Below are 25,751 nucleotides of genomic sequence, written 5' to 3'. Positions count from 1 at the left end.
TTGTTCTATGCACACTTTAAATCTGCTACTGACAGTCCCTCTCTACCTGACATACTGTTCCACTTTCTCTTTCAATCTATTATGCATTAATTTTTCCATACCCTAGGCTTTGATGCTGAGTAACTCAGTGCGCCACTTGGGGAATATGACAGAACTACATTGTGACTTTGGAGATATTGAAAAGTAAAAGGGCTAATATAGTGAAACACAAGCAATGAAAATGAAATCATTAAATTATATGGACACCTCCATGGAAAAGATGTCACAATCTTGTGAGAGAGAGAGAAAGCAAAGTAGCCAAAAACATGACACAAAATTTTGAAAAAGCAAAGGAGCAGTTACATAGAGATATTTGGTTAGCGAAAAACATTGTTTACCTCTATCGTGATTGGGTTTTATACAAGTGTTGTTACAAATTGGTCTGTTCACTTTGAACAATGCTTTGTGAGAACTACTGTAGATGCCTCAAGCATTTACTGAACATCTAACTTAAAACCCATAAATACTTTAATACAAATTAATATGGATACATTTTTAAAATGTTTAACTTTTTGCTCAGGTAATTTTCAGTTACATCATGATCTGTAGAGGCAGGGCAACTATAAAGTATACTATGATTCAGAATGGTTTGAACACTACATTCTTTACACAAAATGTTTACAATTCTTTAAAATTTTAAAACTTTCTTTAAACACTACTTTCCTGCAAGCCCTCCCCCTGCCCCCATCCTGAGACCTTGGAAGATCTGCTGCTTGAGAATTTTGATCATGAGTGGCCTTTGTGAAGAGGAAAATGCCATGTCAGTGAGGTTATTGTATTGCTAGTTTCTTTTGCTTTGGATTTGGGTCATTCACAAAGGCAGAGACAGTACTGCACTTGCTAGATTTCAATCCTCATGATTTTTATTAAACTTCCTGACCGAAAATCCAAGTATTTCTTTACAGGCATAGATGATAATTAGCTTAAGGACGTCCCAAGGACTGTGGTCACATTTTCTATCTTTGATTGAAGTTTCATAGTTTTCATTCCGAAAACATTGTTGAAATTGGTTGCTTTTGATTGATCTTTCAGAACCTTGACATTGATCTTTCATAGATCTTCTTCTGTTGTGTCTGTCGTTTAGAGACAGTTTGATAGACATGATTGGATTAGTAAGTTGATGACCATTTTTTGACTGAACAAAGACCTTTGCCTCTGTAAACTGTGCAAAGCTCTGGACGATTCTGAAGTATGGATATCCTCAAATTCTTCCTCATCTGCTTCATGGTAATATGCAAGTGGTGATCTTGAACAATGGGACTTCTTACAGAGCTAATTCTAGATTAAATCAGGATCATTCTCCATATGACCAGACATAATCTCCCAGTTGGGCAGCAGCTTATTTAGTAATGAATTGTCAACTATTAAACTTCAGATGACTCCAATCAAAAATTAAGACTACCTCAACTTCAGCTGTTGAATACAATGATGATGCTGCAGTTAGTGACGTCAGAAACTGGACTTCGGAGAATCATTAACATATTGAGGCACAAGAGAAAATTGGGTTCATGGTCAACATTCAGAAGGTCAAAATCTTCAATCATCAAGCTGTTCGCACCCCAGCTCCATTGACTCGGATTCATGATGAGTATCTGGAAAGTGTGGAATAGTTTCTAGCATCTTGCAGACTATCTTTTGCAAAAGACTAACATTGACAGAGAAATCCAGTATTGACTGAAATATGCTGGTGCAGCCTTCCATTGTCGGAGGAAATAGGTGTGTGAAAATCTTAATATTAAATCTGAAATCAAGCTCATGATCTTCCATTCATTCACGATCCCTCACTTATGGTATAGCCCCTAAAACATGGACTATATACCGGAGGCTCCTCGAAATATTAACCATCATACCATCAAAGTTGACTGCAAAAGATTTTACACGTCAAATGGACCTATACAGCAACACTAATATCTGTTTGTGTTATCTCTCAAGCAGGCATCACAAGCATTGAGACTATGATAATTTGCCATCAATTTCATTGGGTTGGTCGTATTTTGATTTGTTTTTAATTGAAGGAACGTACAACTGTGATAGTACAATAAGTTCTAATGTGACAACAGTCTACTTATGAAAATAAGCATCTGTCTTTGTTGAGATTCACTTGCTACAAATTGTAGTTCGTGCTCTATTTTCAGTTGAACGGTGATGAATGCGTTTTTTAATGTCCTTAATGTCTTTAGAATCTTGATTGATGGCCAGCTCATTGTTCACTGTTGAGAAAACAGATTATTACAGATCATGAAAATAAATTAGTTTGTTGTATGTTGACAGAAGCATGATTTGGAAGTTTCCTGACAATGTTGAACTGAAGTTATTTATGTACAAGTTAAAACATGGAACTATCATTTCTGGTCATTTGTTTATGATTAGTAAGTAATGTGGTGAGAGTTACATCAGCTTTAAATTGATATTGTATTTAATTTCCCCCTTTATGCATTAAGGAGATGACCCATGCTCTGTTCAAGATGGTGTACTTCTGATTTGGCCCTGGGTTGTGTAGATCAGATATTTGCTCATGCACCGTATCTAGAATTTCCCGGGTACAAGATGTCATCAGGTGCGCACACATGCCATCAAGATTCCCAAGGGCGAGTCAATGACCTCCATCAATAGGAAGAGATTCCATTTCCATGATCTGAGATTACTGAAAGTGGGTCCTTCAGCTATGTGCATAGTTCCCAAGAAACAGACCCTTCGGTACAACCCGTCCATGCCGAACAGATTTCCCAACCCAATCTAGTCCCATCTGCCAGAACCTGACCCATATCCTCCAAACCCTTCCTATTCATATACCCATCAAGATGCCTTTTAAATGTTGCAATTGTTCTAGCCTCCACCACTTCCTCTGGTAGTTCACTCCATACATGCACCACCCTCTGCGTGAAAAAGTTGCCCCAAGGTATCTTTTCTATCTTTCCCCTCTTACCCTAAACCCATGCCCTCTAGTTCTGGACTCCCCACCCCAGATAAAAGACTTTGTCTATTTATCCTAGCCTTGCCCTTCATGATTTTATAAACCTTTATAAGGTCACCTCTCAGCCTCCGAAAGTCCAGGGAAAACAGCCCCAGACTATTCAATCTCTTCCTATAGCTCAAATCCTCCAACCCCAGCAACATCCTTGTAAATCTTTTTGGTACCATTTCAAGTTTCACAACATCCTTCCGATAGGAAGGAGACCAGAATTGCATGCAATATTCCAAAAGTGACCTAACCAATGTCCTGTACAGCTGCAACATGACCTCCTAACTCCTGTACTCAATACTCTGACCAATAAAGGAAAGCATACCAAACACCACCTTCACTATCCTATCTACTTGCAACTGTACTTTCAAGGAGCACTGAACCTGCACTCCAAGGTGTCTCTGTTCAGCATCACTCCCTAGGACCTTACCATTAAGTGTATAAATCCTGCTAAGATTTGCTTTCCCAAAATGTAGGACCTCCGTTTATCTAAATTAAACTCCATCTGCCTCGCCCCAGCCCATTTGCCCATCTGATCAAGATCCCATTGTAATCTGAGGTAACCTTCTTCGCTGTCCACTACACCTCCAATTTTGGTGTCATCTGCAAACTTACTAACTATACCTCTTATGCTCGCATCCAAATCATTTATATAAATTTTGAAAAGTAGTGGTCCCAACACTGACCCTCTACCACCCTCTGTCTACCTTTGAGCCAGTTCTGTATCCAACTGACTAGTTCTCCCTGAATTCCATGAGATCTAACTTTGCTAACCAGTGTCCCATGGGTAACCTTGTTGAACGCCCTACTGAAGTCCATATAGATAATGGCCACCACTCTGCCTTTATCAATCCTCTTTGCTAATTCTTCATAAAAACTCTATCAAGTTTGTGAGACATGATTTCCCACGCATAAAGCCATGTTGACTGTCCCTAATCTGTCCTTGCCTTTCCAACTACGTGTACATCCTGTCCCTTATGATTCCCTCCAACAACTTGCCCACCACCAACATCAGGCTCACTGATCTATAGTTCCCTGGCTTGTCCTTACCATCTTTCTTAAACAGTGGCACCATGTTAGCCAACCTCCAGTCTTCTGGCACCTCACCTGTGACTATCAATGATCCAAATATCTCAACAAGGGGTCCAGCAACCACTTCCCTAGCTTCTCACAGAGTTTATGGGTACACCTGATCAGATCCTGGGGATTTATCCATCTTTATGTATTTCAAGGCATCCAGCAGTTCTTCCTCTGTAGTATGGACATTTTTTATGATGTCACCATCTCTTTCCCTACATTCTATGACTTCCATGTCCTTTTCCACAGTAAACACTGATGCAGAATACTCGTTTAGTATCTCTCCAATCTCCTGCGGCGCCACACAAAGGCCACCTTGCCAATCTTTGAGGGACCCTATTTTCTCCCTAGTTACCCTTTTGTCCTTAATATATTTGTAAACACCCTTTGGATTCTCCTTAATTCTATTTGCCAAAGCTATCTCATGTCACCTTTTTGCCCTCCTGATTTCCCTCTTAAGTATACTCTTACTTCCTTTATACTCTTCTAAGGGTTCACTCGATTTATCCTGTCTATATGTGACACGTGCTACCTTCTTTTTCTTAACCAAACCTTCAATTTCTTTAGTCATCCACCATTCCCTACACCTACCAGCCTTTCCTTTCACCCTAACAGGAATATACTTTCTCTGGATACTCATTATCTCATTTCTGGAGGCTTCCCATTTTCCAGTGGTCCCTTTACCTGCGAACATTTGCCCCCAATCAGCTTTTGAAAGTTCTTGCCTTATACCATCAAAATTGGCCTTCCTCCAATTTAGAACTTCAACTTTTAGATCTGGTTTATCCTTTTCCATCACTATTTTAAAACTAATAGAATTTTTGTCGCTGGCCCTAATGTGCTCCCCCACTGACACCTCAGTCACCTGCCCTGCCGTATTTCCCAAGAGTAGATCAAGTTTTGCACCTCCTCTAGTAGGTACATCCACATACTGAATCAGAAAATTTTCTCGTATACACTTAACAATTTCCTCTCCATCTAAACCCTTAACACTATGGCAGTTTCCGTCTATGTTTGGAAAGTTAAAATCCCCTACCATAACCACCCTATTATTCTTAGAGATAACTGAGATCTCCTTATAAATTTGTTTCTCGATTTCCCTCTGACCATTAGGGGGTCTATAATACAATCCCAATAAGGTTATCATCCCTTTCTTATTTCTCAGTTCAACCCAAATAACTTCCCTGGATGTATTTCCGGGAATATCCTCCCTCAGCACAGCTGTAATGCTATCCTTTGTCAAAAACTCCACTCCCCCTCCTCTCTTGCCTTCTTTTCTGTCCTTCCTGTAGCATTTGTATCCTGGAACATTAAGCTGCCAATCCTGCCCAGCCCTGAGCCATGTTTCTGTAATTGCTATGATATCCCAGTCCCATGTTCCTAACCATACCCTGAGTTCATCTGCCTTCCCTGTTAGGCCCCTTGCATTGAAATAAATGCAGTTTAATTTATCAGTCCTACCTTGTTCTCTGCTTTGTACCTGCCTGCCCCTGACTGTTTGAGTCGGTTCTTTTCTCAACTGTTCCGGTCTCAGATTGATCTCTTACCTCGATATCTCCCTGGATCCCACCTCTTTCCCCCTCATCTTAATAGTTTAAATCCTCCCAAGCAGCTCTAGCAAATCTCCCTGCTCGTATATTAGTCCCTTACCAATTTAGGTGCAATCTATCCTTCTTGTACAGGTCACTTCTATCCCAGGAGAGATTCCAATGATCAAAAAATGTGAATCCTTCTCCCATACACCACCTCCTCAGCCATGCATTAATCTGCTCTATCCTCCTGTTCTACCCTCACTAGCTCACAGCACCAGGAGTAATCCAGATATTACTTCTTTTAAGGATCTCATTTTTAAATTCCTGTCTAACTTTCTCTCCCTTCAGAATCTCATCTTTTTCCCTTCCTCCACCCTCTCTGAGACATCCTTGATCTGGTACCAGGGAAGCAACACACTATTCTGATTTTTCGCTGCTGGCCACAGAAACATCTGTCTGTGCCTCAGGTTAGAGAGTCACCTAACACAATAGATCTCTTGAAACCCGACGTACCCCTCATTACGTTAGAGCCAGTCTCAATACCAAAATCCTGGCTGTTCGTGCTACATTCCCCTGAGAATCCATCACCCCCTACATTTTCCAAATCAGCATCACTTGTTTGAAATGGGGATAGCCACAGAAGACTCCTGCACTACCTGCCTACCTCTCTTACCTTTCCTGGAGTTAACCCATCTATGTGACTGTGACTGTATCTGCAACTTTTTTCCCTTCCTTTAACTGCCATTCGTCACATCCCCTTGTTCTTGTAAATTCCTCATTGCCTCTAACTGTCTCCCAAACCAGTCCATTCGATCTGATAGGGTTCGCAACCAACATTTATTGCAGATATAATCCTCAGTAACAAGTAAACTCTCCCTAAACTCCCACATCTGACAAGAAGAGCATATCCCTCTACTATCGGCCATTTTTGCTTCTTTCAATCTACAGACCCAGAAAATAACACTGCCTTATTCCTCTACAAAATACCGCTCCAGGCTAACTTAATGCTTCTGGCCTATATGTTTAAGTTTAATCGAGAGACATATTCCAATAAAACATATCAAGAAAGAACTCATGTACTTACTACTTCCTACTTACTGTAAGATCACAGTTAACAATATTCCTTTATCTGTTTCTGTGCTGTGACCTCTCCCAAACAGGTTCCTCCAAGATCAGTTGTGAATTTCACTGTTTGTTAATTTTCCCAGATGCACTCCGACGTCCAGTGACACAAGAATTCAAACAGCAAAAGCAGTAACTGCACAGTTTCATTGCTGAGTCAGTTAGCAGTGTGGGCCTCCCTCCCCCTCTCTCCCCTGCAGTGACCTCAGTATGTGCTGCTTTTGTCCATATAAAACAGTAATTGTTGCTCCTGGAATTCAAGAAAATCACCTCCAACACCTAAAATACCTCAAAAAAGGAGCAGCCTGTTACAACCAGAAATGTTTCCCATCCTCCAATCTAGAATACCCAGATGATGCCTAAATGATGGGCCTGACATCCTCACACCTTTTATGGTTCCCCATGTGCCTTCAATGAGATTCTTGGAGACAGAGGCACTGGGACCATAACCTCAATAGGCAACCTGGAGAAGCCTCACTCTAGCAGGGGAGAGTTACAGTACTTACTATGGGTACATCTGAGTGGGTGGGTTATCTGCTGTTGAAGTTGAGTTCCAATTCAATTCAATTGAACAATCTGTACACCCTTGTAATGGTCTTGGGCATAATGGTTGTTTGCTTGTTCTGGATAATTTAGCACCACAGGACATGGGGACAAAGGGAGAAGAGTGAGGTCTTTAAATCATTGAGCACTCCCAATCCACTGATAAAGATGAGGAGGAGCCTGAGCAGGAAGCACAGGATAAGCAACCTCTTTCATCAGAGGTGAGGGGAATTGAGACACATAGGGGAGGTTCAGGACAATCTCTCACATGTCCAGTACCAGTGACAATGGTCTTTCGCAATTGCAATCAAAATACATCTGTATTCCATCCTGCTGCTATCACCTTATGTCACGTTTCATTGCCAAGTGCTAAGTGCTGTCCACAGTGTTTGCTGACAAAGTTTAGGGACTGATCAAATATATCTGAGTTCAATATGAAATGTCCATTAAGAGAACAAAACTGTAGATGAGATCTAATAAGGCAAAATGAAATGAACAGATGACCAGTAGATGCATCCTAACATTTGTGTATTGCCATTAAATTAAAAAGCCTCAATATGTACAAAGTCTGTATAACACATGAACCCCAAGCATATCTGCATATTCTTCATACCTCACTTATGAGTGTTCCTACATGGTGCAATCTCTGTAACTGAGGTGGAGGCAGTGCTGTTCCATGGCTATCCTTTGGTTGCCTGAGGCCTGGAGAATCCTAGCACTCTGAGGGGCAAATACAAGCAGAGCCCACTTACGTCGACTTGGGGTGCTGGGGCTACTGGCAAAGAGCCAGAGAAACTGCTAAGATTGCCCTGAGTGGAGCCCCCAGCTGTTCTCCTTCACCTGCAAGGTTTATGAAATGCTCCTAACTGAGCTGAGAAGAACATGGATGTGATGGAAACTCCAGATGCTTTGCCCCCCTCCCACTGTCATGGCTGCATTGACCTCATGGATAATGTAGTGTGGCATGGGTTTGTGTACATCTCCCATAGCCGTTGGCAGGAGCTGGCGCTCCATGACAGTCACCAGTCTTTCAACTGAAGTAGTTTACATGCACAAAGCTGAGACAGAGCAACTTACGAGTTGGAGTGATTCCTCCATTGTCCACACAACAATGCACATAGCCTCTGGCAGCTTTGCCAAATGTCGTCTTATTCTGTTGCAGTGATGGTAGTTTCCGTGTTACCCAATAACTCTAGAGTCTCACCATCAGTCTGGGCCTCAGCACAGACTCGGCCTCCCATCTGTCTGACTCTCTGTGCTCATGGCTGTTATCACTTCTATCAGGCACAACTGTGATGGGCACACGATCTTATGACCCTCAATCTAAATATGATTGGACACGCTGCTGTGGAAGTATCTGACTGGTGGAAGATGGGCTGGAGATTGGTATGACGATACACCTCCTGAGGATCTGCCCCCCCCCCCCCCCCCCACCAAACTCAGAAGTAAATGGATAGCCTATGCTCTCTCCAGATGTGCACGAAAGACTTCTCTGTAGGAACACAAACCCATCTCCTCATCCTAACTCTATCGAATGTGGAATTCAATGTCTTGTAATGGACATATGAGCACATAGAGTCATAGAGATGTACAGCATGGAAACAGACCCTTCGGTCCAACCCGTCCACGCCGACCAGATATCCCAACCCAATCTAGTTCCACCTGCCAGCACCCGGCCCATATCCCTCCAAACCCTTCCTATTCATATACCCATCCAAATGCCTCTTAAATGTTTCAGTTGGACCAGCCTCCTCCATTTCCTCTGGCAGCTCATTCCATACACGTACCACCCTCTGTGTGAAAAATGTTGCCCCTTAGGTCTCTTTTATACCTTTCCCTTCTCACCCTAAACCTATGCCCTCTAGTTCTGGACTCCCTGACCCCAGGGAAAAGACTTTGTCTATTTACCCTATCCATGCCCCTCATAATTTTGTAAACCTCTATAAGGTCACCCCTCAGCTTCCGATGCTGCAGGGAAAACAGCCCCGGCCTGTTCAGCCTCTCCCTGTAGCTCAAATCTTCCAACGCTGGCAACATCCTTGTAAATCTTTTCTGAGCCCTTTCAATTTTCACAACATCTTTCTGACAGGAAGGAGACCAGAATTGCACACAATATTCCAACAGCGGTCCAACCAATATCCTGTACAGCCGCAACATGACCTCCCAACTCCTGTACCCAATACTCTGACCAATAAAGGAAAGCATACCAAACGCCTTCTTCACTAAACTATCTACCTACAACTCCACTTTCAAGGAGCTATGAACCTGCACTCCAAGGTATCTTTGTTCAGCAACACTCCCTAGGGCCTTACCACGAAGTGTATATGTCCTGCTAAGATCTGCTTTTCCAAAATGCAGCACCTCGCATTTATCTGAATTAAACTCCATCTGCCACTTCTCTGCCCATCGGCCCATCTGATCCAGATCCTGTTGTAATTTTCGCTGTCCACTACACCTCCAACTTTGGTGTTATCTGCAAACTTACTAACCGTACCTCTTATGCGCACCTCAAATCATTTATGTAAATGACAAAAAGTAGAGGGCCCAGCATCGATCCTTGTGGCACTCCACTGGTCACAGGCGTCCAGTCTGAAAAACTACCCTCCACCACCACCTTTGAGCCAGTTCTGTATCCAAATAGCTAGTTCTCCCTTTATTCCGTGAGATCTAACCTTGCTAATCAGTCTCCCATGGGGAACCTGGACGAACGCCTTACTGAAGTCCACATAGATCACATCTACCGCTCTGCCCTCATCAATCCTCTTTGTTACTTCTTCAAAAACTCAATCAAATTTGTGAGACACAATTTCCCACGCACAAAGCCATGTTGACTATCCCTAATCAATCCTTGCCTTTCCAAATACGTGTACATCCCTGACCCTCAGGATTCCCTCCAACAACTTGCCCACCACCAACGTCAGGCTCACTGATCTATAGTTCCCTGGCTTGTCCTTACCAACCTTCTTAAACAGTGGCACCACGTTAGCCAACCTCCAGTCTTCCAGCACCTCACCTGTGACTATCGATGATACAAATATCTTAGCAAGAGGCTCAGCAATCACTTCTCTAGCTTCCCATAGAGTTCTAGGGTACACCTCATAGAGTCATAGAGATGTACAGCATGGAAACAGACCCTTCAGTCCAACTCATCCATGCTGACCAGATATCCCAACCCAATCTAGTCTCACCTGCCAGCACCCGGCCCATATCCCTCCAAACCCTTCCTATTCATTAACCTATCCAAATGCCTCTTAATGTTTCAATTGGACCAGCCTCCACCACTTCCTCTGGAAGCTCATTCCATACACATATCACCCTCTGCGTGAAAAAGTTGCCCTGTAGGTCTCTTTTATATCTTTCTCCTCTCACCCTAAACTTATGCCCTCTAGTTCTGGACTCCCTAACCCCAGGGAAAAGACTTTGCCTATTTACCCTATCCATGCCCCTCATAATTTTGTAAATCTCTATAAGGTCACCCCTCAGCCTCTGACGTTCCAGGAAAACAGCCCCAGCCTGTTCTGCCTCTCCCTGTAGCTCAGATCCTCCAAACCTGGCAACATCCTTGTAAATCTTTTCTGAACCCTTTCAAGTTTCACAACACCTTTCCAATGGGAAGGAGACCAGAATTGCACGCAATATTCCGATGTCCTGTACAGCCGCAACATGACCTCCCAACTCCTGTACTCAATACTCTGACCAATAAAGGAAAGCATACCAGATGGTTTCTTCACTATCCTATCCACCTGTGACTCCACTTTCAATGAGCTATGAACCTGCACTCCAAGGTCTCTTTGTTCAGCAACACTCCCTAGGACCTTACCATTAAGTATATATGTCCTGATAAGATCTGCTTTCCCAAAATTCAGTGCCTTGCATTTATCTGAATTAAACTCCATTAGTCACTTCTCTTGCCCATTGGCCCATCTAGTCAAGATCCTGTTGTGACCTGAGGTAACCCTCTTCGCTGTCCACTACACTTCCAATTTTGGTGTCATCTGCAAACTTACTAACTGTATCTCTTATGCTCACATCCAAATCATTTATGTAAATGATAAAAAGTAGAGGACCCAGCACCGATCCTTGTGGCACTCCACTGGTCACAGGCCTCCAGTTTGAAAAACAACCCTCCACCACCACCCTCTGTCTTCTACCTTTGAGCCAGTTCTGTATCCAAATGGGTAGTTCTCCCTATATTCCGTGAGATCTAACCTTGCTAATCAGTCTCCCATGGGGAACCTTGTCGAACACCTTACTGAAGTCCATATAGATCACATCTACCGTTCTGCCCTCATCAATCCTTTTTGTTACTTCTTCAAAAACTCAATCAAGTTTGTGAGACATGATTTCCCATGTACAAAGCCATGTTGACTATCCCTAATCAGTCCTTGCCTTTCCAAATACATGTACATTCTGTCCCTCAGGATTCCCTCCAACAACTTGCCCACCACCGAGGTCAGGCTCACTGGTCTATAGTTCCCTGGCTTGTCCTTACCGCCCTTCTTAAACAGCGGCACCACGTTTGCCAATCTCCAGTCTTCCGGCACCTCAACCGTGACTATCGATGATACAAATATTTCAGCAAGAGGCCCAGCAATCACTTCTCTAGCTTCCCACAGAGTTCTAGGGTACACCTGATCAGGTCCTGGGGATTTATCCACCTTTACCTGTTTCAAGTCATCCAGCACTTCCTCCTCTGTAATCTGGACATTTTGCAAGATGTCACCATCTATTTCCCTACAGTCTGTATCTTCCATACCCTTTTCCACAGTAAATACTGATGTAAAATACTCATTTCGTATCTCCCCCATTTTCTGCGGCTCCACCCAAAGGCCACCTTGCTGATCTTTGACAGGCTGAAAATGTGTTGCTGGAAAAGCGCAGCAGGTCAGGCAGCATCCAAGGAGCAGGAGAATCGACGTTTCAGGCATGAGCCCTTCTGAGGAAGGGCTCATGCCTGAAACGTCGATTCTCCTGCTCCTTGGATGCTGCCTGACCTGCTGCGCTTTTCCAGCAACACATTTTCAGCTCTGATCTCCAGCATCTGCAGTCCTCACTTTCTCCTGGCTGATCTTTTATGGGCCCTATTTTCTCCCTAGTTACCATTTTGTCCTTAATATATTTGTAAAAACCCTTTGGATTCTCCTTAATTCTATTTACCAAAGCTATCTCATGTCCCCGTTTTGCCCTCCTGATTTCCCTCTTAAGTATACTCCTACTCCCTTTATACTCTTCTAAGGATTCACTCGATCTATCCTGTCTATACCTGACATATGCTTCCTTCTTTTTCTTAACCAAACCCTCAATTTCTTTAGTCATCCAGCATTCCCTATACCTACCAGCCTTCCCTTTCACCCTGACAGGAATATACTTTCTCTGGATTCTCATTATCTCATTTCTGAAGGCTTCCCATTTTCCAGCCGTCCCTTTACCTGTGAACATCTGCCTCCAATCAACTTTCAAAAGTTCTTGCCGAATACCGTCAAAATTGGCCTTTCTCCAATTTAGAACTTCAACTTTTAGATCTGGTTTATCCTTTTCCATCACTATTTTAAAACTAATAGAAGTATGGTCGCTGGCCCCAAAGTGCTCCCCCACTGACACCTCAGTCACCTACCCTGCCATTTTTCCCAAGAGTAGGTCAAGTTTTGGACCTTATCTGGTATGTACATCCCCATACTGAATCAGAAAATTGTCTTGTAGGCACTTATCAAATTATTCTCCATCTAAACCTTTAACACTATGGCAGTCCCAGTCTATGTGTAGTTTAGAATCACCCTCGTACTCTGCACGTGTTCACTCACCCCCTTGGATTGACGATTGCGTTTGACTGTCCTGTGACCCATCTGGTTTCCTTCCCCAGAGTCCGAGTGTTAATTTCAGGGACACACGCACTGCTCTTGGATTTTCTTTATTGATATGTACCCATTTCCCTACAAGCAATAGGAAGAACCCTGTTCGCTTCCCCATAAAGTCTAGCACAATTCCTATCTTTGTGGTGGCCAACTCATCCAGGAAGCAGTTCACAAATTCCTGCCCTCCAGGTTCCTTCCACCAAAGACTGAAAGGTAAGCAGCTGCAGCAGTGCTGCTGAAAGGGAAGTTTGCTGCTTTGCACCCTGCTCAGTGAACTGGGTGGTCATTCCCTGCCCATCAGTGCACACTTTCATATTGCCACGTGCAAGCCCCAAACACTGAAAATTCATTTTCATGGCATATAGCATATCATTGACCCTTTTTAAAACTGCAACAGTATTGATGTGTAACCCCATATATGCTATGACCCTTTGTAAAACTGCACCAGTATTGATGTGTAACCCTGTGGCTGTTGGACACCTTTACAATCTTCATGCGCTCCTGATTGGTCAGACTGGTTTGTCTCTTCTTGCTCTCCCTCAGGAAGAGAAACTCCTGCCTTTTCCATGCAGTCTGAAGGTGAACATGAAGGGTGGAAACTGTAACCACTCAGCATCTTCCCTCTGCCATGGACTGCCTCTCTCTATTCTTTGGGTCTTCTGATTTGGTGGAGGGGTTCTCTACGTTGTTACTGATGTAAACAATTTGAAGAAAATTGAGTGCAAACAGGGCTGTGACAGTCCTTTAATATGGTGCCAGAGCCTTCCTTTGAATTAGCTAGTGCGACCATCTGAGCCTTGTTGCCCTGTCCACCCCACCCCATCCTACCCCACCTCAATCTTTAATGGATGGGGCCCTCCCCATTAATTAATTGCTGTGTGATTGGGAATTAGTGAACCGCATGATACTCAAGGCACAGCCGCTTCTAGTGTCATCGTCATGACCTGAGACATCAGGTCATGATTTGAGTGGGAGCAGCGGCCGAGGAAAAGCGAACCCGGGAGACTACAGCTAAGGTAAGACAGTTTGTTTCAAAATTACTTACCTGTAGCGGGCGGCGGTGTTTTTTTTCTCTCTCTTCACAAAAAGAGCGGGAGCAGCAGAGGAAGTGACGGCAAACTGAGGGGCAGCCGGGAAGGAGAACAGTGAGTATAAATACTCACCCTTTAATCACCAACGGTCATTTGAGTGGGAGCAGCGGCCGAGGAAAAGCGAACCCGGGAGACTACAGCTAAGGTAAGACAGTTTGTTTCAAAATTACTTACCTGTAGCGGGCAGCGGAAGTGAGGTTGGAGCGCATAGCTGGGCGGGAAGGCAAGTGATTAGTATTTGAGTGGGTGTGTTCTAGACCCCAGGTCCTACTTTCGTAGGGCCTCCTCTAACCTAACTTTAAAGTCCACAGGTTATTGACTCAGTGTTCTTGTTTTTTGGAGACAAAGTGTACAGTCATGGCAGCGCAGGCGGTGGAATGTTCCTCCTGCAGGATGTTTGAGGTAGGGGTGACCACCGATACTCCTGCCGACTTCGTCTGCAGGAAATGCAGTCAGATCCTGATCCTCACCGAACGAGTTAGGGAACTGGAACTGGAGCTGGATGAGCTGAGGATTATTCGAGAGGCTGAGACGGTGATCGATAGAAGCTACTGGGACATAGTTACGCCGGAGAACAGAGGTAGCTGGGTAACAGTTAGAGGTGGGAAGGGGAGGAAGCAGGCAGTGCAGGGTTCCCCTGTGGTCGTTCCCCTCAACAATAAGTATACAGCTTTGGAAACTGTTGGGGGGGACAGCCTTGCAGGTGTAAGCTGCAGTGAAGGGGTCTGTGGCTCTGAGACTCAGAAGGGAAAGGGGGAGAAGAGGAGAGCGCTAGTTATAGGGGACTCTCTAGTTAGAGGAACGAACAGGCGGTTCTGTGGACAGGGGCGAGACTCTCGGATGGTTTGTTGCCTCCCGGGTGCTAGGGTCCGAGACGTCTCGGACCGTGTCTTCAGAATCCTTAAGGGGGAGGGTGTGCAGCCAGAAGTCGTGGTACACATTGGCACCAACGACATAGGTAGGAAGAGGGGTGGGGAGGTCATTCAAGAGCTCAAGGAGTTAGGCTGGAAGCTAAAAGCTAGGACAGACAGAGTCGTCATCTCTGGGTTGTTGCCGGTGCCACGTGACAGAGAGGCAAAGAATAGGGAGAGAGTGCAGTTGAACACATGGCTGCAAGGATGGTGTAGGAAGGAGGGCTTCCAATATTTGGACAATTGGACTGCATTCTGGGGAAGGTGGGACCTGTATAAACAGGACGGGTTGCACCTGAACCAGAAGGGCACCAATATCCTGGGGGGTAGGTTTGCTAGCACTCTTCGGGGGGGGTTTAAACTAATTTGGCAGGGGGATGGGATCCGGACTTGTAGTCCAGCAAGTAAGCTAGCTGTGTGTCAGGATGCCCAAGACTGTAGGGAGGCTGTGGAGAAGGTAGCACTGACAGGGACTACTTGCGGACACAGAGATGGGCTCAAGTGCGTATACTTCAACGCAAGGAGTATCAGAAATAAGGTGGGTGAACTTAAGGCGTGGATCGGTACCTGGGACTATGATGTTGTGGCCATCACGGAAACATGGATAGATGAGGGACAGGAATGGCTATTGGAGGTTCCTGGTTACAGATGTTTCAGTAAGATTAGGGAGGGTGGTAAAAAAGGAGGGGGGTGGCATTGCTAATTAGAAATGGTATAACGGCTGCAGAAAGGAAGTTTGAGGGGGATCTGCCTTTGGAGGTAGTATGGGCTGAAGTCAGAAATAGGAAAGGTGCAGTCACCTTGTTGGGTGTTTACTATAGGCCCCCCAATAGCAGCAGAGATGTGGAGAAACAGATTGGGAAACAGATTTTGAAAAGGTGCAGAAGCCACAGGGTCGTAGTCATGGGCGACTTCAACTTCCCAATTATTGATTGGAAGCTCTTTAGATCAAGTAGATTGGATGGGGCGGTGTTTGTGCAGTGTGTCCAGGAAGCTTTTCTAACGCAGTATGTAGAGTGTCCAACCAGAGGGGAGGCCATATTGGATTTGGTACTCGGTAATGAACCGGGACAAGTGGTGGGCTTGTTAGTGGGTGAACATTTTGGTGATGGTGACCACAATTCTGTGACTTTCACCTTGGTTATGGAGAGAGATAGGTGCGCACAACAAGGAAGATTTTACAATTGGGGGAAGGGAAATTACGATGCTGTAAGACAGGATTTGAGGAGCATACGTTGGGAGCATAGGCTGTCAGGGAAGGATGTGGTGGAAATGTGGAACTTTTTCAAGGAGCAGATACGACGTGTCCTTGATATGTATGTACCGATCAGGTAGGAAAGAAATGGTCGTGTGAGGGAGCCTTGGTTGACGAGGGAGGTTGAATGTCTAGTAAAGAGGAAGAAGGAGGCTTACATAAGGTTGAGGAAACAGGGTTCAGACAGAGCAGTGGAGGGATACAGGATAGCCAGAAGGGACCTGAAGAAAGGGATTAGGAGAGCTAAGAGAGGGCATGAAAAATCCTTGGCGGATAGGATCAAGGATAACCCCAAGGCATTCTATGCGTATGTGAGAAACCTGAGTATGACAAGAACGAGGGTAGGTCCGATCAAGGACAGTAGTGGGAGACTGTGTACTGAGTCGGAAGAGATAGGAGAGGTCTTGAACAAGTACTTCTCTTCAGTATTTACGAACGAGAGGGACCGTATTGTTGAAGACGAGAGTGTGAAACGGACTGATAAGCTAGAAGAGATACCTGTTAGGAAGGAAGATTTTGAACAACTTGAGGATAGACAAGTCCCCCGGGCCTGACGGGATATATCCTAGGATTATGTGGGAAGCAAGAGAGGAAATTGCAGTACCGTTGGCAATGATCTTCTCGTCTTCACTGGCAACGGGGGTGGTACCAGGGGACTGGAGAGTAGCGAATGTTGTGCCCCTGTTCAAAAAAGGGAATAGGGATAACCCCGGGAATTACAGGCCAGTTAGTCTTACTTCTGTGGTAGGCAAAGTAATGGAAAGTGTACTGAGGGATAGGATTTACGAGTATCTGGAAAGACACTGCTTGATTAGGGACAGCCAGCACGGATTTGTGAAGGGTAGGTCTTGCCTTACAAGTCTTATTGAATTCTTCGAGGAGGTGACCAAGCATGTGGATGAGGGTAGAGCAGTGGATGTAGTGTACATGGATTTTAGTAAGGCATTTGATAAGGTTCCCCATGGTAGGCTTATGCAGAAAGTCAGGAGGCATGGGATAGAGGGAAATTTGGCCAATTGGATAGAAAACTGGCTAACCGGTCAAAGGCAGAGAGTGGTGGTAGATGGTAAATATTCAGCCTGGAGCCCAGTTACAAGTGGAGTTCCGCAGGGATCAGTTCTGGGTCCTCTGCTGTTTGTAATTTTTATTAATGACTTAGATGAGGGAGTCGAAGGGTGGGTCAGTAAATTTGCAGATGATACAAAGATAGGTGGAGTTGTGGACAGTGAGGAGGGCTGTTGTCGGCTGCAGAGGGACTTAGATATGATGCAGAGCTGGGCTGAGGAGTGGCAGATGGAGTTCAACCCTGCCAAGTGTGAGGTTGTCCATTTTGGAAGAACAAATAAGAATGCGGAATACAGGGTTAATGGTAGGGTTCTTAGTCAGGTGGAGGAACAGAGGGATCTTGGGGTCTATGTACATAGATCTTTGAAGGTTGCCACTCAGGTGGATAGAGTTTGTAAGAAGGCCTATGGAGTATTATCGTTCATTAGCAGAGGGATTGAATTCAAGAGTCGTGAAGTGATGTTGCAGCTGTACAGGACTTTGGTTAGGCCACAGTTGGAGTACTGTGTGCAGTTCTGGTCGCCTCACTTTAGGAAAGATGTGGAAGCTTTGGAGAGAGTGCAGAGAAGATTTACCAGGATGTTGCCTGGAATGGAGAGTAGGTCGTACGAGGATAGGTTGAGAGTTCTCGGCCTTTTCTCGTTGGAACGGCGAAGGATGAGGGGTGACTTGATAGAGGTTTATAAGATGATCAGAGGAATAGATAGAGTAGACAGTCAGAAACTTTTTCCCCGGGTACAACAGAGTGTTACAAGGGGACATAAATTTAAGGTGAAGGGTGGAAGGTATAGGGGAGATGTCAGGGGTGGGTTCTTTACCCAGAGAGTGGTGGGGGCATGGAATGCGCTGCCCGTGGGAGTGGTAGAGTCAGAATCATTGGCGACCTTTAAGCGGCATTTGGATAGGTACATGGATGGGTGCTTAATCTAGGTTAGAAGTTCGGCACAACATCATGGGCCGAAGGGCCTGTTCTGTGCTGTATTGTTCTATGTTCTATGTTCTATCAATGCAATCAAACCCTTGGTCTCCTGGTATTATATCTAAAAAATAGGACTTCACCATGAATTGTAGGCATTGAAATGTTAGTAGGAGAACACATACTGTGATATACGTTCCTCTGTCCTATTGAATCTTTGGCTACAGAATAGTTTTCAGAAAATTTTCAATGTTTCCTTTCAAAGAAATTGTCAGGTGAATTACTCATTTCAATGTCCTAAGTATAATAAAGTTCATGTATTTTCCATCTGAATAATAATCTTTCTCTTGAAATGTTACCTGGAGAGATTGTGTATAAAGTTAATTCTTAGACATCAGCCTCAATACTAGAACAAGTTTTATATTCTAATATTTGCTCTGATGAAATCTGAGAAGTTAATAACATACTTTGTGCTTTTTTTATGGGTACAGTAAATGAAATGTAGATTATTAATATGCATACCTTCCATTAGTTTCAATCTGAGGTAAGCGATTATCAGCAACAAGAGCAAAAAAACTGGGATAAATATTCCAAATATAAGAAACCACTGCGGCAGAACTTGAAACACCTGCACGAATGCTGAGAGTCTGTACACCATGATATCGTCTTCAGTCTTCAGCTGCAGTCACTGACTCCTTTTGCTTTAATCAGATATCAAAGGGCACTTTTTGAACTTTGGTCCGTTTAAATGAGCTTGTGATTTGTAAGCGAGTTTATAACTTTACTCTCTGCGATAGGCCTCAATGAATACGTCAACTCGGCCATACTTTTTATCTTCGCCGTTTGTGTTCTTGCTTTAACAAAATCTGTCCTAAGCAAAGGTCTTTAAAAACTGATTTTGTATAAACAATATAGTGTTAATGATTGTCCCAAAATAAATAAGCATGACCAAAGCAAACCCAGTTCCTTATTTTGCTGTTGAATGATTTATGCCTGTTAGTTACTTATTGAATGGTTACAGAGTGAAAGAAGGCCACTCATGTATGTGTTCTGTTGTTTTTCTGTAACAGCAATTTGCCTAGACCCACTCTGTCTTTTGCTGTGACTGAGTAAATGACAAATGTTGTAAAATGTGTCTCAGTGTGAAGTTATGCAGTACAGTGTGGAAAGCAGAAAGGAAGAGTATTATTTAAAGGGTAAGATGTTGGGAAACATGGCTGTACAATAGGAACTGGGGATCATTGTGCATCAGTCAATGTAAGTAGTCAGGCAGGTGAAGCATGAAATTAGGAAGGCAAATGGTATATTGGCCTTCACTGAAATAGAATTTGAGTTCAGAAGGAGGAATGGCATACTGCAGTTATACAGGGCCTTGGTGAAGGGCACATCTAGAACACTGTGTGCAGTTTTGATTTCCCTACCTAAGAATGGATAATTGCCATAGAGGGGGTGCAGCAGAGGTTCACTCGACTGATACCAGGGATGGCAGACTGTCCCGTGAGGAGTGATTGGTTTGACTGGGCCTGTATTCACTAGATTTTAGTAAGATGAGAGAGGAACTGATTGAAATGTAAAAAATTCTAAGAGGGTTGCACAGACTAGATACAGGGAGGATGGTTTTCCTGGTTGGGGAGTCTAGGACCAGGGAGAACAGCCTCAGAATACAAGGTCGACCATTTAAGACTGAGATGAAATATTTCTCCTCTTGAAGGGTAATGAACCTAGGCAATTCTCTATCACTGAAGGTTGTGGAGACTATGTCACAGAATATATTCAAGAAAGGGAGAGATTTTCTTTTAAATATAAAAGGCATCAAGGGATCAGGGAGGAATATAATGTTGACATAGAGGATCAACTATGATCACGCTGAATGGCAGAGCAGGCTCCAAGGGCTGAATGAACTACTCCTGTTCCTAGTCTCTGTGTCTCTGCCTGAGAAAAGTCTTCCTTTATAGATAATGATCCAATTCCCTTTGAAAACCATTACTGAACCTGATTCAAAAACATTGTTAGGCATTGCATTCCTGATTCTAATTACTTGCTGTTCAGAAAACGCCTTTGGTGGTGATTGTTTCTTTTGCTGATTACCTTAAATCTATCCACTCTGATTTTTGATCCTTCCACAAAGAGGATCTCTGTTTCTCTATTTACTCTGTCCATCCTCTTCATAACTTTGAATTCCTTTATTAAATCTTCCTTCACCAAAGAAAACAGTCCCAAATCTATTCACATAACTTATGTTGCTATTCCTGGAATTAGTCTCTGTGCTCTCACCAATGTTTTCACATCATGCCAAATCTATTGGCAAGGATAACTATTATTTCAATTGTCTGCATTGTTCTTAAAAAAATGAATCTCCTCACATTTCTTAACATTAAATTTTATCTGTCATTTGTCTGCATATTTCAGGAACCAGCCTAGATTATTTTGAAGTTGAACATGGTCCTTGTTACAATTCATAAGTTTTGAGTTGTTACAAATTTTGAGCTGTGTCTAAATTTTGCATGGGCTTGCAAAAGACAGACAGACAGGCAGTCATAGACTCCTCAGAATCCTTCGCTTTATACTCTAGCAAAGCAAATGAGAAAACACATTTAAATAATTACAGTGCCTTAGGGGACCATAATAAACTTAGTAAATTTACTTCTGCACAGTGACAATGCATTCCCACCCACTGCAATGCACAGTGTTTGTGAAAAGTCGCAAGTGTACCAGTGGACAATCCGTTCCCTCTTCAGGGTCACCAAAACATTAACAGAACTGAGGAAGTGGAGCAGTTGTGACCACCTCCACAGTGTGCTGCTTGGACCTGATAATGGCTGCCTGGCCAGATAGAAGAATAGTCCCTCAGGGGGAATCCTTCAACTTGCCCACCCTCCTCCAAAACGTGCAGCCAAAGATTCAGAGTGTGAGGCTGAATTACAACCAAGTGCAGTGTGGGCTGCTGCAGCAGCAGTTGTCCATACACCTAAAGTTTGAGTAAACTGTAGCAAACTAATGCTCAACTTATTATTTGCTCCTTAGCTTGTCAGAATGAAAGTCATGTGCTATATTGTATAACATTTCTGATCCCTTCAGATCAACTGTTATTCTTTTGCAAGCCTACTTGCTGTAATTTATTGAGCAGTCTATCCATTATGTATTCCTATGTTCCTGATAGTTGAAAAATACATTGTTTTGAGATTACTTTAATCAGGCTAAAGCTGCAAGAATGAATTATCAGAACAACCCGACACAGTAAGGAAAGAAGACATGAAGAAACTAATGAATTCTTATGAAGATATATAATTCAATCATTTCGTTTAAAAAAAATTAATGACAGCCCCAGAACATGCTTCTCAACTAGTCAATAAAGCATAATCTTTTGATTGTCTTTGAACACAGCAACAGCAGAACGACAGCCATCTCTTTGGGATTAACTGTCATTTTTGAAGAAATTGCCTCTGAAACAAATCTCAGACTAACAGGTCCTTGAGCATGAAGCCTGATTAAAGATGTTTCACAGGATTTCTCATCATGCTAGGAATGATAATCATTATTTCTGCCACTTGAGTAGTCATTGATAGCAAATTAGAAGAGCTTGTAACTCACCCAATTCTGAAATAAAGTCTTTTAGAAATCATGCCTGACATGGCATCACCTTAACACGATTCACAATCAATACTCAGTATGGAATGCTTACTTCCATCCTTTACTAAAATGGAGTTATTCACCAAGCAAATTAAACTCTGATTAGGTTTTATGTTTATGCAAAAATATGAAGAGTTGGTTTACTTGCTTTGAAATAAATTGTTAATTTATCGCTTCAACTCCAATGCCAAGAATTATTTTTAAGTATTGCAGCTAAGTTCTGTTTTAAGTGTACATAGTTTATCTTAAAACAGAAAAATAAAGTTGCAATACAAATATACTTTGATTTGATTTCTTTATTGTCACAAATATTTTGTTTCAAAATAAAAAGTGTTGTATTATGTCAGCACTCTTCGGTGCCATCTTAAAACATAGACAAGTAAACTAAGCATGAAATATAAGTGTTCAACTTTACAGTTCTCCTCGTTAAGTGCTTCGCCATGGGTGATGAGCTTGGTGGCCAGGCAGAGTGCCTTTGGCATGCTGCCGCCAGTGGAATAAAAATTGCCACTTCTCGGCATCCTCAAATGAACCCTCTGCCACCCCCAGCCAATATGAATCCTCACTGGACCTTGCCAATGCAAATGCCACTAACTCCAGGTACCGCCCTGACCCAAACTTGAATCCGCAGCACCATGAGTCTGCTTTGGGCCCACCTTGCTAATGCAGCCACTGCTGATGCCGCAGGGTCTCATACTGGGCCCAAGCTCATGCCCGCTGCCACCTTCGTCGATCCATGCTGGATGCAGACGCCACCGGGAAGCCAAACTCACCTCCTCTGCAGCCGGCATGAATTGGCACTCGGATCACCTCATTGATGCACCTCAACTCTCTCTGACACAGCTGCAAGAGTCTGCGCTGGGTCTACTTGCTGCCACCTATGTGATTACTGTGAGCTCCCAAGCTCTTCAACAAGCGATAAATTTTAAAAATGAGCAAAGAGAAAAAAAATGAAAAAGTAGGGAGCAACTAAAGAAATGAAAAGAAAAGCATAGGGAGCATATGAGCCTGGGCTCAGACACCTGACTCCACTGTCCCCTAACTGGAAGGGGAAGACCACTTTCACCACGGTTTGTATTTTAAACCATCTTAAAGCCTTGGAACTTTGCAACATATTTTTATTCATTAAAGATTAAATGTTCCTGAAGATCAAATGTTAAATCATTGTTCGGTATTTGAAAGATTCATCACACATTGGTAATCTAATGATAATACCACCAGGCTGTCACCTCCTCAGTCACATGCATAGACATGTGTAATGGCAGCTGTCAATCAAACATTTGCACTCCCCAAAACTTACAGGAAGTGTTACCAGGTTGTGTCCTGGAGGAGCTGGTGTGCAGGAAGTGATTCTAGCTGCTTCAACTCAAGCTGATTGTTTCTGAGCTTAAGGAGCATCCAGGTGACTGGCTGAATGTTTCCTTTGTCCCAGGTTCCTGGATGTGGTCACGGGTTGTGGCCAACTGGAAGGCAATGAAGTGTCAGGCAGTGCAGAAATTCTCCAAAACTGTACCACTCAAACTGATCTTCTTCCTTGAATACTAATGTGAATAATGGCACATCAGAGCTGATAATTGAGGCAAAGGAGTGAATGGGGAGCATGAACAAAATAAGAAAGTGTAGGGTTTCAGTAGTGGTTAGAGATTTGGTAGTTAGGGTTAGATGCCAGCCAGAGTAATGGACATTTCATCTACTGCTGATGTAATGGAGCTTCCATGGTACCAAGTTAAAGAATATAATAGAAAGATTGCGAAACCTTCTGATTAGAAAGGAGGATATATTAGAAGCTGCGGTGAAGGAACAACTGACAAAGAGAGAAAAGATGCTGAGGCCTTGCAATCAGTGTTGAAGAAGCCAGGAAGGAAATTACACCCTACCTCAAAGGTGATATCCTACTGGGATGGCGTTGTGAGTAGGAATAGGAGTATACAGCAGAACTGGCTCAAAGGTAGAAGACAGAGGGTGATGGTGGAGGGTTGTTTTTCAGAATGGAGGCCTGTGACCAATGGAGTGCCACGAGGATCGGTGCTGGGTTCACTACATTTCATCATTTATATAAATGATTTGGATGTGAACATAGATTAGATGAGATTTCCTACAGTGTGGAAACAGGCCCTTCGGCCCAACAAGTCCACACCGACCCTCCAAAGAGTAACCCACTCTGACCCATTTCTCTCTGACTAACGCATTTAACACTATCGGGCAATTTAGCACGGCCAATTCACCTAAGATGCACATCTTTGGACTGTGGGAGGAAACCCGATCACCTGGCGAAAACCCACACAGACACGGGAAGAACATGCAAACTCCACACAGACAATCGCCCGAGACTGGAATCAAACACGGGTCCCTGGTGCTATGAGGCAGCAGTGCTAACCACTGAGCCACCATGCTACCCCCTTAGGAGGTACAGTTAGTAAGTTTGCAGATGACACCAAAATTGGAGGTGTAGTGGGCAGCAAAGAAGGTTACCTCAGATTACAACAGAATCTTGATCAGATGTGCCAATGGGTTGAGGAGTGGCAGATGGAGTTTAATTTAGATAAATGTGAGGTGCTGCATTTTGGGCAAGCAAATCTTAGCAGGACTTATATGCTTAATGGTAAGGTCGTACAGAGTGTTGCTGAACAAAGAGAGTTTGGAATGCAGGTTCATAGCTCCTTGAAAGTAGAGTCACAGAAAGATAGGATAGAGAAGAAGGCGTGTATTATGCTTTCCTTTGTTGGTCAGAATATTGAGTATAGGAGTTGGAAGGTCATGTTTCAGCTGTATAGGATGTTGGTTAGACCACTTTTGGAATATTGTGTGCAGTTCTGGTCTCCTTCCTAACAGAACAATGTCGTGAAACTTGAAAGGGTTCATAAAATATTTACAAGGATGTTGCCAGGGTTGGAGGATTTGAGCTGTAGGGAGAGGCTGAACAGGCCGGGGCTGTTTTCCCTGGAGTGTTGGAGGCTGAAGCGTGACCTTATAGGGGTTTATAAAATTATGAGGGGCTGTTATGGAACGAGCTGCCAGAGGATGGGGTGGAGGCTGGTACAATTGCAACATTTAAAAAGCATCTGGATGGCTATAGTAATAAGAAGGATTTTCAGGGATTTGGATCAAGTGCTAGCAAATGGGACTAGATTGGATTGGGATATCCGGTCAACGTGGACGAGTTGGACCAAAGGATCTGTTTCTGTGCTGTACATCTCTATGATTCTATGAGTCTAAAATGAGGTATGGTTAGAGAAATGGAGCAAGGACTGACCTTCACAATCTTGGGCCATGAGAACTAGTTTTGTAGTAGGACAGACCTATTCAAGATGGAATAGACAGCACATGACTAATACCCTCATGAACATGTTAACGGTGCTGTGGGGGAGCTTTCATCGAATGTGGCAGAAGATTGGACAAGAATGTGTCGCATTTAAAATAAGCAGGAGGCACAGGGGGCTGGGACAGAGTTAAAAACAATAGAGCATCAGGTGGGATCGTGGAAAATACAAAGAAATCAGGTTCGTTTCGAACTCCAGGAGTGTAAATACATATGTGCTGAATAAGGTTGGTGAGCTATGAACACAAATGACCCTGTGGAATGATTAAGCAGTCGAAATACAGAGACATGGCTCATACAGAAAGAATTGGATGCTTGATATTTTTGAATATATTGTAATTAGAAAAGACAGTGAATGGGGAAAAAAAGGAAGGGTAATGGTTTTTGGAAAATACAGTGCAAGGAAAAGAAAATGTCCTTGAGGAGTCACAGACCGA

General features: G+C 43.5%; 1 long non-coding RNA gene across 1 annotated transcript; it reads right to left on the bottom strand.

Moving 5' to 3' along the window:
- Positions 1-880: 880 nt before the first annotated feature.
- Positions 881-19,205, bottom strand: LOC140462892 (uncharacterized). Its single transcript, XR_011954552.1, has 2 exons — positions 18,888-19,205; positions 881-2,249 (listed from the first exon to the last, which is right to left on the bottom strand). It is a non-coding gene; the product is annotated as an uncharacterized lncRNA (long non-coding RNA).
- Positions 19,206-25,751: the final 6,546 nt, after the last annotated feature.

The sequence above is a fragment of the Chiloscyllium punctatum genome, chromosome 3, assembly GCF_047496795.1.
Source record: "Chiloscyllium punctatum isolate Juve2018m chromosome 3, sChiPun1.3, whole genome shotgun sequence".
NCBI lineage: Eukaryota > Metazoa > Chordata > Chondrichthyes > Orectolobiformes > Hemiscylliidae > Chiloscyllium > Chiloscyllium punctatum.
The sequence above is the reverse complement of the archived record's forward strand: the minus strand, read 5'-3'. Positions and strand labels throughout refer to the sequence as shown.